Source organism: Macaca mulatta, chromosome 11 (genome assembly GCF_049350105.2).
Source record: "Macaca mulatta isolate MMU2019108-1 chromosome 11, T2T-MMU8v2.0, whole genome shotgun sequence".
In the NCBI taxonomy this organism is placed as follows: Eukaryota; Metazoa; Chordata; class Mammalia; order Primates; family Cercopithecidae; genus Macaca; species Macaca mulatta.
Genome location: NC_133416.1, coordinates 119104734 through 119117771, shown reverse-complemented (window position 1 = coordinate 119117771; position 13038 = coordinate 119104734). Strand labels below are relative to the sequence as shown.

The 13038-nt window shown below is 46.7% G+C and overlaps 1 protein-coding gene across 1 annotated transcript in view; it reads left to right on the top strand.

Moving 5' to 3' along the window:
• Nucleotides 1-13038, top strand: part of TMEM116 (transmembrane protein 116) — a 128859-nt gene that overhangs the window by 113632 nt on the left and 2189 nt on the right. The window contains exons 12-13 of the transcript XR_013401418.1: nucleotides 7380-7486; nucleotides 9102-9301. The gene's annotated coding sequence lies outside the window, so the exon portion shown is untranslated. The remainder of the gene's footprint in view (nucleotides 1-7379; nucleotides 7487-9101; nucleotides 9302-13038) is intronic.

Below are 13038 nucleotides of genomic sequence, written 5' to 3'. Positions count from 1 at the left end.
ATGTGATCAAATCCATTTAATGAATGATTTCTTTCTGCTACCTGAGCCCAGGAGTTTGAGACCAGCCTGGGCAACCTGGCGAAACCCCGTCTCTACAAAAAAAATACGAAAATGAGCTGGACATGGGGACAGAAGCCTGTAGTCCTAGCTATTTGGGAGGCTGAGATGGGAGGATCGCTTGAGCCCTGGAGGTGAAGGTTGCAGTGAGCTGAGATTGTGCCACTGCACTCCAGCCTGTGCAGCAGAGTGAGACCTTGTCTCCAAAAAAAAAATAAAATAAAAAAGGAGAAGAGGCATCCAGGTGAGTTATGATGGTGACCTAAACTAGAATGATTGCAGCAAAAAAAATTTTTTTTAATGTACTTTTTTGAAATGACAACATCACTGAATGGTTCAGATTTCCCAATTAACATATTGGTCTTTTCTTTAAAACCTTTTTTTTTTTTTTTTTTTTTTGAGATGGAGTCTCGTTCTGTCGCCCAGGCTGGATTGCAATGGCACAATCTCGGCTCACTGCAACCTGCGCCTCCCGGGTTCAAGCAATTCTCCTGCCTCAGCCCCCTGAGTAGCTGGGATTACAGGTGTGCACCACCACACCCAGCTAATTTTTGTATTTTTAGTAGGAATGGGGGTTGGTCAGGCTGGTCTGAAACTCCTGACCTCATGATCCACCCACCTCAGCTTTCCAAACTGCTGGGATTACAGGTGTGAGCCAATGCGCCCGGCCTAAAATCTTGGTATTAGAAATGCATCTTTGTCTGTTCACATATTTTCTGAGCATTTAGTATGTGCCAGGCACTGTGCTATGAACTAGGTTGAGAGTAGGGAACAAAATTCACATGGTTTCTACTTCAACTCACCACCTAAATGCACTAAACAAAAGCCTGAAGCTAACTGCAAAGGACATAGAAGGAACAGCTTTTATTGAAAATGTTTGCATTGTATGGACCCAAAACTTTAAAGAAACCTGGCTTTTGTTTCCTTCTAGTCCTTTGGTTTTATTGTTCTTTTCTCAGGATGAACTCAGAAAAAGACAAATCCATTATGATCAAGGTCCTTCACAGGAATCAACTACAGAGTTGAGAACATACCTCTACTTCTCCAAGGAGGCGTCTGCTAAGGCTGTGGTAACTAAGCATGCATGTGAAAAGGAGCCAACATACTCTATTAAGTGGTCATCTGTCCTTTTCTGCCCCCGAGAACAACAAAATTGAAATTCCTTCTGCTTTTCATATGTCCTGAAGAACTGTAAATTCTTTACCCAAAGACCAAGTTTCCTGGGTGTGACACTACAAGTTTGTAAGCACAACCTTTGTTTTTTTTTTTTTTTGAGACCAAGTTTCACTCTTGTCGCCCAGGCTGGAGTGCAGTGGCATGATCTCAGCTCACTGCCACCTCCGCCTCCCAGGTTCAAGTGATTTTCCCGCCTCTGCCTCCTGAGTAGCTGGGATTACAGGCACCCACCACCATGCCCGGCTAATTTTTTTGTATTTTTAGTAGAGATGAGGTTTCACCATGTTGGCCAGGCTGGTCTTGAACTCCTGACCTCAGGTGATCCGCCCGCCTCGGCCTCCCAAAGTGCTAGGATTACACGCCTGAGTCACTGTGTCTGGCCTAAAAAAATTTTTTAAGACACAGGGTCGGGCCGGGCGCGGTGGCTCACGCCTGTAATCCCAGCACTTTGGGAGGCCGAGGCGGGCGGATCACAAGGTCAGGAGATCGAGACCACGGTGAAACCCCGTCTCTACTAAAAATACAAAAAATTAGCCGGGCGCGGTGGCGGGCGCCTGTAGTCCCAGCTACTCGGGAGGCTGAGGCAGGAGAATGGCGTGAACCCGGGAGGCGGAGCTTGCAGTGAGCTGAGATCGCGCCACTGCACTCCAGCCTGGGCGACAGAGCGAGACTCCATCTCAAAAAAAAAAAAAAAAAAAGACACAGGGTCTCGCCATGTTGCCCAGGCTGGTCTTCAACACCTGGCTTTAAGCCATCCTCCTGCCTTGGCCTCCCAAAGAGTTGGGATTACAGGCAGGAGCCACCATGCCTGGCCTCACAACTCATTTTTATAAGACCTCCCGCATACAGCTAAGGCCAACAGAAATTCAAAAAATTATCAAAGAGAAGGCTCATGAGTCCTTATTTTAAAATCTGTGGTGAGGAAAATAAAAATGTAGTTAGCTGCCCAGGCTATGGAGTCACGCTGCCTAGGTTTGAACCTTAACTCTGACACCTATTAGCTCTCTAGCTGCAGGCAAGTGACATATCTGTGCCTGTTTCCTCAACTGTAAAATACATGGCATCTTTTTTTTTTTTTTTTGGAGACAGAGTCTTGCTCTGTCCCCCAAGCTGGAGTGCAGTGGAGTGATCTTGGCTCACTGCAGCCTCTGCCTCCCAGGTTCAAGTGATTCTCCTCCTCAGCCTCCCAAGTGGCTGGGATTACAGGCGCCAACAGTCAAGGTAAGTTTTGTATTTTTAGTAGACATGGGCTTTTGCCATGTTGGCTAGGCTGGTCTCAAACCACTGCCCTCAAGTGTTCCACCCACCTCAGCCTCCCAAAGTGCTGGGATTAAAGGCATGAGCCACTGCACCCAGCCAACATGGCATCGTTGAGAGAATTCAAGGAGACAATGCATGGAAAGCACTTGGCACAGGATCCGGTCTCTAAAAAGTGCTTCATAGTTGGTAGCTACTGAGCCCACTATTCTCATTACAGTCGATATTAGTTGAACTTCCAGTCTTACACCAAGAGGGTATTATTAGGTCTTAGAAAATCCTTGATGGGATGATAGGGATCAGCCCCTAAGATCCAGAGTTAGCAATAAACAATACAACTCATGATACCAAGATAAAGGGCTCTAGCCCCATGGGGAAGAACGTGCAGCAACCTGTTTCACAGTCACAGAAAAAGATCTGTCAACTTGAGCAACCTTCACTTGATCAAAAGACAGAAGGGGAAGGACAGTGCAGAAGTACAAGGAAAATCCATTCACAGTAAATATTCACAGTATTACCTGCACATTACGAAGGGCAGTACTTGTTATAGGGAACTGTGTGGGTTTATTAAACAGGTGAGTGTGGTGCGTTTATAAGACTTCAGACTATTTTAAAAGCCTAAATGTTCTTGAACATTTTGTCTGGGTCTTTTCCTTTGTTATTTGCTTATTGCCCTAGTTGTTAAGTAGAAACTATAACAATACTGCTGTCATCGAATGTCTCACAACCAACTGCCTCCCTTCCCCACACCTTCATCCCACTTCCTACTAGAAGAGGAACGCGTCCCTGGAACTAAAAGTGAGGATGCCACTCTTGCTTGCCATTTATGTCTAGCTATGTAACCCTGGGCAAACCACTTATCTCCCTCTGCAGTCACCCCCCACATCTGTAAAACAAGGATAACAATACCGTTTCCGCAAGGGATTGTAGTGAGGATTAAATGAGGTAAAGTGTGTTGAACACTTAGCATAGTGAGTGACACAGAAGCCATCGATAAACGCTGGATATTATCATCGTTATCCTTATTATTACATGTGCTACCAGACTGAAATGGCTCAAGGCAGGATTTTCTCATGGTTTGCAAAGCTCCTTGGCAACCTTGGAAGGCTTTCTGACGGTCAGTGAAAGGAGGTATTCAAGTGCTTTTCTGTTCTTAATGTCAACTTGTAAACTCTAAATCCACTGGATAATTGAAACGTGTTTTAAATGTCTCCCTATAATTGTCCCTGTTTTACAGAGGAGTAACCTGAAGCATAGAGAAAGAGTAACTGGCTCAGGATTTCACACGTAGTAAGTGGCAGAGCCAGAATTTAAATCCAGGCAATCTGAATCCAGAGACGACACTCTTTATCTCTTTACCAAACAAACCATCTTCTTAATGTATGACAACACACACTGTGTGTGCATATTTATGAGAGCATCGTTTAGGTAGCAAATCTGCATTATCATGCTAATCCCATTCTGAGTGTCAGCAAGAAGACAAATCTTTATGGTAGATGTCAGTAACAGACAGCTGTTAGCCAGAGTTGGGCACGTTGGGAATGTTTCAGCTATTTGTGGCTCCCAAGGACTAAACCGGTCCCCAGCTTTTCCCTATTTTCTGATATCTCCAGTTTATGCATCCTTCCAACTCATATGGAGCACCTGCTATGTGTCTAAAAATTGTACTAAAGGCCGGGCGCGGTGGTTCACACCTGTAACCCCAGCACTTTGGGAAGCCAAGACGGGCGGATCACAAGGTCAGGAGACCAGCCTGGCCAACATAGTGAAACCCCGTCTCTACTAAAAATACAAAAATTAGCTGGGTGTGGTGGCAGGTGCCTGTAATCCCAGTTACTCGGGAGGCTGAAGCAGGAGAATTGCTTGAACCCGGGAGGCGGAGGTTGCAGTGAGCTGAGATGGTGCCACTTCACTCCAGCCTGGGTGACAGAGCAAGACTCCATCTCAGGGGAAAAAAAAACAAACACAAAAAACTGTACTAAGTCCCATGGGATGTATACCAAGATGACTAAGATACTCCTTGTCTTAAGGAGTTTATGACTATAGAAACACATAGACGTGAAAACAGGCTGGGTGCAGTGGTTCTCACCTGTAATCCCAGCACTTTGGGAAGCTGAGACAGGAGGATCACTTGAGGTTAGTAGTTCAAGACCAGCCTGGGCAACATGGTTAAATCCCAACTACTAAAAAAATTAAAAAGTTAGCCGGGCATGGTGGTGCACACTTGCAGTCCCAGCTACTCAGGAGGCTGAGGCAAGAGAATTGCTTCAACCTGGGAGGTGGAGGTTACAGTGAGCCGAGATTGCACCACTGCGCTCCAGCCTGGGTAATAGAGCAAGACTCTGTCAAGAAAGAAAGAGAAAGAGAGAAGGGGAGAAAGGGAGGAAGGAAAAAAGGCAGGAAAGAAGGAAGGAAGGACAGAGAGAGAAAGAGAAAGAAAGAAAAAAGAAAAAGAGAAAGAAAGAAAAAGAGAGAGAAAGAGTAGCTCGCTGCCAGCGCAGTATTCTTAGGGTAAATGGGTACGAGTTAAGTAATCTCTAAATTACTTATAATACCTAATACAGTGTAAATACTGTGTAAATAGTTGTTAAACTGTATTTTTTATTTGTATTTTTGATTGTTGTACTATTACTTTTATTGGGGTTTTTTTGTTTGTTTTTGAGACAGAGTCCCACTCTTATCACCCAGGCTGGAATGTGGAGTGCAGTAGCGGGATCTCGGTTCACTGCAAACTCCACCTCCCGGGTTCAAGCGATTCCTGTACCTCAGCCTCCCAAGTAGCTGGGATTACAGGCATACACGACCATGCCTGGCTAATTTGTGTGTGTATGTGTGCGTGTGTGTGTGTGTCTTTTTAGTAGAAACAGGGTTTCACCATGTTGGACAGGTTGGTCTTGAACTAGGCCTCCGTCCTGGAGTTGAGAGGGGCCAGCCAGACATCTCTAACCCATCTCCAACAGGCACTTCGAATCACACCCACAACTGACCTCAGTGTCTCCTCCCTCCCTGGCTACTCGGTCAAGGGCTCCATCACCCACTCAGCTGCCCAAGCTAGAAAGCTGGGACTCACCCAACTTTCCGCAGTCTCAACCTCACCACATCCCATCTAGTTCTGTGCTGTCAAATCTTCCTCCTGAGAATCTCATCTACCTCTTTGTATTCTCACTGCCACCATCTTGCCCATGGATCCTAACTGGCCCCCTTGCCTCTTCTCAGATCTCTCTCCAATTCTTTTTTTTTTTTTTTTTTTTTTTTTGAGATGGAGTCTCGCTCTGTCGCCCAGGCTGGAGTGCAGTGGCGCGATCTCGGCTCACTGCAACCTCCACCTCCCGGGTTCAAGGAATTCTCCTGTCTCAGCCTTCCAAGTAGCTGGGACTACAGGCGCATGCCACCGCGCCCAGATAATTTTTTATTTTTAGTAGAGACGGGGTTTTACCATCTTGGCCAGGCTGGTCTCGAACTCCTGACCTTGTGATCCACCCGCCTCGGCCTCCCAAAGTGCTGGGATTACAGGCTTGAGCCACCGTGCCTGGCTCTCTCTCCAATTCTTTAATCACCCTCCAGTCAGAGTATTCTTTCAAAATTGCAAATCTGATCACATCCTAACTCCATTTAAAATCTTCAGTGGCTCCCCATTGCCCTCCAAATAAACTCTTGGTTCCTAAGCCTGGCTTAAAAGGCCCTCTAAGATCTACTCCCACCAGGTGTGGTGGCTTACGCCTGCAATCCCAGCACTTTGGGAGGCCGAGGCGGGCGGATCAGTTGAGGTCAGCAGTTTGAGACCAGCCTGGCCAACACTGCAAAACCCCAGCTCTTTTAAAAGTATAAAAATTAGCCAGGTTTGGTGGCGGGTGCCTGTAATCCCAGCTACTCGGGAAGCTGAGGCAGGTGAATCACTTGAACCTGGGAGGCAGAGGTTGCAGTGAGCCAAGATTGCACCACTACACTCCAGCCTGAGCGACAGAGCAAGACTCTGTCTCAAACAAACAAAAGGTCTGCTTCCTTTCCGTAGCAATTCCCCATTTTTTCAACCTGGGATGATCTGGACATGCACGTCTACATGTAGTTTCCTCAAACGCATGTTCTCCTCCTGCTCCAGACCTTTGCATCCACTGTTCTTTTCCTCTGGAATGCTCTGTTCCACCTATTGCTTGGCTAATTCCAAACAGTCCTTTGGGTTGTAGGTTACCAGTCGCCGTCTTCATGAAACCCCTTCTGTCTACCAGAAAAGACTCATTAGGAGTCTCTCCTGTGTGCTCCTAAGATGTCCTATACTCACCTCCTCCTAGCACTTACAATGACACCCTCACACCACAAAACACCATCATTTCCACTTACAGATCACTGCAGCAGCGCCTCCTCCTAGCACTTACAATGACACCCTCACACCACAAAACACCATCATTTCTACTTACAGATCACTGCAGTAGCCTGGTAACTGTTCCCCAAACTTACTTGCAAATGGTTCAGAAATAAAAGACACACAGAACACACATACATGCGCACATATACATATGCATACCTATATACACCCGTGTATAGAGATAACCAAATACGGCCAGATGGTAATAGTGAGTCTAGATGAAAGTTATAACAGGAGATCATTATACTTTCTTTCAACTATTCTTTTTTTTTTGTTTTTGAGACAGAGTCTTGCTGTGTTGCCCAGGCTGGGGTGCAATGGCACAACCTCAGCTCACTGTAACCTCCACTTCCCAGGTTCAAGCGATTCTCCTGCCTCAGCCTTCCAAGTAGCTGGGACTACAGGCGCCTGCCACCACGCCTGGCTAATATTTTTTGTATTTTTAGTAGAGACGGGGTTTCACTGTGTTAGCCAGGATGGTGTCGATCTCCTGACCTTGTGATCCACCTGCCTCGGCCTCCCAAAGTGCTGGGATTACAGGCATGAGCCACCGCACCTGGAGAAAATCTTTAAGCTTTTTATGTGATTTCTACAGTTTAAAAGCTTACTGGAAATCAGGAGAGCACAAAACAGGTTGGTAAACAGCCTCTGAGTTTATGGGAGTCACTTCAGTGGGGCCAAAAGAACTCCAAAAACTCTGTAGTTTGAGCATCCCCATCCAAATATCCGAAATCTGAAATACTTCAAAATCAGAATTTATTTTATTTTATTTTATTTTGAGGCAGAGTCTCTGTCACCCAGGCTGGAGTGCAGTGGCACGAATTTGGCTCACTGCAACTTCCGCCTCCCAGGTTCAAGCAATTCTCCTGCCTCAGTCTCCTGAATAGCTGAGACTACAGGCACCGGCCACCACGCCTGGCTAATTTTTGTGTTTTTAGTAGAGATGTGGTTTTGCCATGTTGGTCAGGCTGGTCTCAAATGCCCGACCTCAGGTGATCCACCTGCTTTGGCCTCCCAAAGTGCTGGAATTACAGGCGTGAGCCACCGCGCCAGGCCAGGACTCAGAAAACTGTACAGAGTGAGCGTCCCTAAACCAAATATCCAAAATCTGAAATGATCTAAAATCCGAAACTTTTTGAACACCCCCAACACGATGCCATAGTGAAAAATTCCACACACATAAGTACTTAACACAAACTTTGTTTCATGCACAAAATTATTTAAAATATTGTATAAAATTACTCTCAGTCTATGTGTATAAGATGTATATGAAACATAAGTGAATTTCATGTTTAGACTTGGTCTCAACCCTAAGATAGCTCATTATATATATGCAGATATACCAAAATCCAAAATCTGAACTAGTTCTGGTTCCAAACATTTGGGATAAAGGATACTCAACCTCTATAAGCACCTAGAGAAAGGACTCTTAAGTGGTAAATGGTAAATCTTGAATATAATGTGTTTCTCATATATAGTCAGCCCTCTGTATCTGAGTTCCACATCTACAAACTCGACCAACTATAATAGAAAATATTCGAAGTAAAAAACAAAAGAAAGAAAAAAAGAAAAAGAAAAAACAGTCCAGGCACGGTGGCTCACGACTGTAATCCCAACACTTTGGGAAGCCGAGGTGGGTGGATCAGCTGAGGTCGGGCATTTGAGACCAGCCTGACCAACATGGCAAAACCACATCTCTACTAAAAATACAAAAATTAGCCAGGCGTGGTGGCCGGCGCCTGTAGTCTCAGCTACTCAGGAGACTGAGGCAGGAGAATTGCTTGAACCTGGGAGGCGGAAGTTTCAGTGAGCCAAATTCGTGCCACTGCACTCCAGCCTGGGTGACAGAGACTCTGCCTCAAAAAAAAGAATTGGAGAGAGATCTGAGAAGAGGCAAGGGGGCCAGTTAGGATCCATGGGCAAGATGGTGGCAGTGAGAATACAAAGAGGTAGATGAGATTCTCAGGAGGAAGATTTGACAGCACAGAACTAGATGGGATGTGGTGAGGTTGAGACTGCGGAAAGTCGGGTAAGTCCCAGCTTTCTAGCTTGGGCAGCCGAGTGGGCGATGGAGCCCTTGACCGAGTAGCCAGGGAGGGAGGAGACACTGAGGTCAGTTGTGGGTGTGATTCGAAGTGCCTGTTGGAGATGGGTTAGAGATGTCTGGCTGGAACCTCTGACTCCAGGATGGAGGCCTGCGTGGGAGGCAGTGCAGGCACGTCACGCCCTGTGCCTTCTTCCCACACAGCCTCGGCTTCACCATGTGTGTAAGGAGCTGTTTCCAGTCCTCCTGTCTCCAGTGGGCGTGGAGGACAGCCTTCCTGAAACACATCCAGCGCAGGCACCAGGGGTCCCACCGATGGACGCACCTTGGAGGCAGCACCTATAGAGCAGTGATTTTCGACATGGGCGGAGTTCTCATTCCTTCTCCCGGGAGAGTCGCTGCGGGTGAGCTATTCATTCTGTTTTACTTTGGGGGACTAGGGTGGCGGTGGGAGAATGGAGGGTAATCAGGAAGGCAGAGGGGAACACTTGGGCAGCAGTGTGTCCTAGCAGGCCATGCTCTGGCTCTCGAGTCAAACTCCAAGCACCACTAGGGGGCTGAGTGTCTTGGGCACATGGTTTAGCTTCTCCAGATCTTACTTTCCTCATCATTAAATGAGAGCTAATGGTAGTGCCTTCCTCCTTGGGATCTGGCGGAGAGTTATCCATGGGAAGCACTTGCTTAGCACAGTGATTGCTCAGTGCATCCTAAATTCTCAATCAATGATGAGCTGCCATGAGTACTGTGATTAGAATTTAACCACCAAGGCAGGGCACAGTGACTGAGGCCTGTAATCCCAGCACTTTGGGAGACCGAGGTGGGAGGGTCGTTTGAGCCCAGGAGTTCAAGACCAGCCTGAGCACATAATGAGACCCCATATCTGCAGAAATTTAAAAATTATCCGGGCACAGCCAGGCTCAGTGGCTCACGCCTGTAATCCCAGCACTTTGGGAGGCCGAGGCAGGTGGATCACCTGAGGTCAGGAGTTCAAGACCATCCTGGCCAACATGGTGAAACCCTGTCTCTACTAAAAATATTAAAAAATTAGCCAGGCATGGTGGCATGTGCCTGTAATCACAGCTACTCAGGAGGCTGAGGCAAAAGAGTCACTGGGAGGTGGAAGTTGCAGTGAGCCAAGATCGTGCCATTGCACTCTAGCCTGGGCAACAAACGTGAAACTCCGTCTCAAAACAAAAAAAAACAAAAAAAATTATCTGGGCACAATCACATGCACCTGTAGTTCTAGCTACTTGGGAGGCTGAGGTGGGAGGATCACATGAGTCCAAGTGGCTGAGCCTGCAGTGAGCCATGATCACACCACTGCACCCCAGCCTGGGCAACAGAGCAAGACCCTGTCTAAACAAAACAAAACAAAAAAACAGCCAGGCGCAGTGGCTCACACCTATAATCCCAGCACTTTCGGAGACCAAGGTGGGCAGATCACAAGATCAAGAGATTGAGACCATCCTGGCTAAAATGGTAAAACCCCATCTCTACTAAAAATACACGAAATTAGCCAGAGGTCGAGACCAGCCTGACCAACATGGTGAAACCCTGTCTCTACTGAAAATACAAAAAAAAAAATTAGCCAGATGTGGTGACGCACACCTGTAATCCTAGCTACTCAGGAGGCTGAGACAAGAGAATCGCTTGAACCCAGGAGGCGGAGGTTGCAGTGAGCAGAGATCGCGCCACTGCACTCCAGCCTAGGCAACAGAGTGAGAGTCCGTCTCAAAAAAACAAGGTCGGGCATGGTGGCTCACGCCTGTAATCCCAGCACTTTGGGAGGCTGAGGTGGGTGGATTGCTTGAGGTCAGGAGTTTAAGACCAGTCTGGCCAACATGGTAAAATCCCATCTCTACTAAAAACACAAAAATCAACTGGGCATGGTGGTGCACGTCTATAATCCCAGCTACTCAGGAGGCTGAGGCAGGAGAATCACTTGAACCCGGGAGGCAGAGGTTGTAGAGAGCCGAGATTGTGCCACTGCCCTCCAGCCTGGGCAACAAAACGAGACTTTGTCTCAAAACAACAACAACAAAAATGAAAAACAAAGAATTTAACCACTTTTTCTTGGGAACTGTGCTGCTTCTGAAATCTAGAATGCTGAAATTCCCCCTTTGATTACAGCCTTCCTCTATTCTACCCCACTCCCTCTAAACCTGCTTCTGGACCAACAGGGTAAGAGTCAGCCCTCTGGTCTCTGGTCTTCTCTTTATCAGCCCCTTCCTGGTTTTACTTCTTTTCTACTCAGTTCAGCTTTTATTAGAGTTGTTTTGGCTTCAAGCAGTAGAAAACCTAAAAAAAAAAAAAACAAGCTGGAAGTTTCCTTCTCTTGCACATAAAAGCCCAGGTATGTGGTCTGGGGCACTGTGTGATGTGACTCTGTGGTATCAGGGACTCCAGCTCTTTCTAGCATGTTGCTCTGCTGTGACTTTTCATTTCCACTCTCACCTCGTGGTCCGTCTTGGCTGCCTCACCTCCTGCTATCACATTCTCATGCCAGCCAGGAGGAAGGACAAAGGGTCAGAGAGCCATCCCTCTCCTTCTGACCTTCTGTGGTGGCTGGTTGGCCAGTTCTCCATCCTAAATCAACCCAGGCACAGGTTTTCTATGCCTGCATGTCTAGGCTTTCCAGCACTGCTGACCAAATTACTCAGCCGTGCGAACTGGCTGCACAAGCTAGTTTCTGAGCTCCAGCCTCAGGTGGGCCCTTGGTGCTATGCCTGAGCCTCTCTGTTCCTCCTTCACTCATATCTCTCTCAGGTTTAGGATTGCACCACTGCACCCCTGCCTAGGCAACAGGCTTTTTCAGAGAACCTGCTCTAAAAAAAAAAAAAAAAAATGCAGTGGAGAAGAACATACTGGACAGAAAGTTTCTTACCATTCTCCAGAATATCTTAAAAACCAGTTCACTTCTCTCCATTCCCACTGCCTGCACCCTTGCCTTCTCTCACTTGAATGGTCATCATCCTCCTATCTTCCCCTGCCTCTGGCTCTCTGGATTTTACAAAATCCCCTCCCAGCTCCAGAATTACTTTTCTAAAACACAGATCTTGTGGCTGGGCGTGGTAGTTCACACCTGTAATCCCAGCACTTTGGGAGGCCGAGGCAGGCAGATTGCTTCAGCACAGGAGTTCAAGACCAGCCTGGCCAACATGGTGAAATCTCATATCTACGAAAAATATAAAAAAGTAACAATTCATGTGAGAGTTTATAAATATATCCAATTTCCTAACATCATTTCTGAGAACATCTATTCAAATACCTGTTTTGGGCAAGGCACGGTGGCTTATACCTGTAATCCCAGCACTTTGGGAGGCCAAGACAGGAGGATCACTTGAGGCCAGGAGTTTGAGACCAGCCTGTGTTACATGCTGAGATCTCCATGTCTAAGAAGAATTTTTTTTTTTTTGAGATGGAGTCTCATTCTGTCACCCAGACTGGAGTGCAGTGGCATGATTTCGGCTCATTGCAACTTTCGCCTCCCGGGTTCAAGTGATTCTCCTGCCTCAGCCTCCTGAGTAGCTAGGATTACAGGCATGCACCACCATACCTGGCTAATTCTTTATATTTTTGATAGAGACGGGGTTTCACCATGTTGGCCAGACTGGTCTAGAACTCCTGACCTCAAGTGATCCACCTGCCTCGGCCTCCCAAAGTGCTGGGATTACAGGCGTAAACTACCGTGCCCGGCCCTAAGAAGAATTTTTTTAAAAAATTACTCAGGCATGGTGGCATGTGCCTGTAGTCCTAGCTGTTTGAGAAACTCCAGCAGGAGGACTGCTTGAGCCCAGGAGTTTGAGGCTGCAGTGAGCCATGATCATGCCACTGCACTCCAGCCTGGGCAACAGAACTAGACCCTGTCTCAAAAGAAAAGAATAAAAACCAAACACTTGTTCTTATCTCAGTTTCTCATCTTCAACATGGTCTTGTAACCCTGAAGCTCAAATCAGTCATAAAGATAAGCAACTAAAATCCTAAAAGTCTATTACAAAAAAACTCCTTCTTTGCCAAATTTCTTAACTTCTTTGTCCAATGCTGTGAAATGCTGTTGGCCTTATGTGTTGATTCCCAATTATCTACTTGCCTTATGGTCCTTAAAGAGTTCTATTAAATCAGCCAAGAATAATCATCCTAT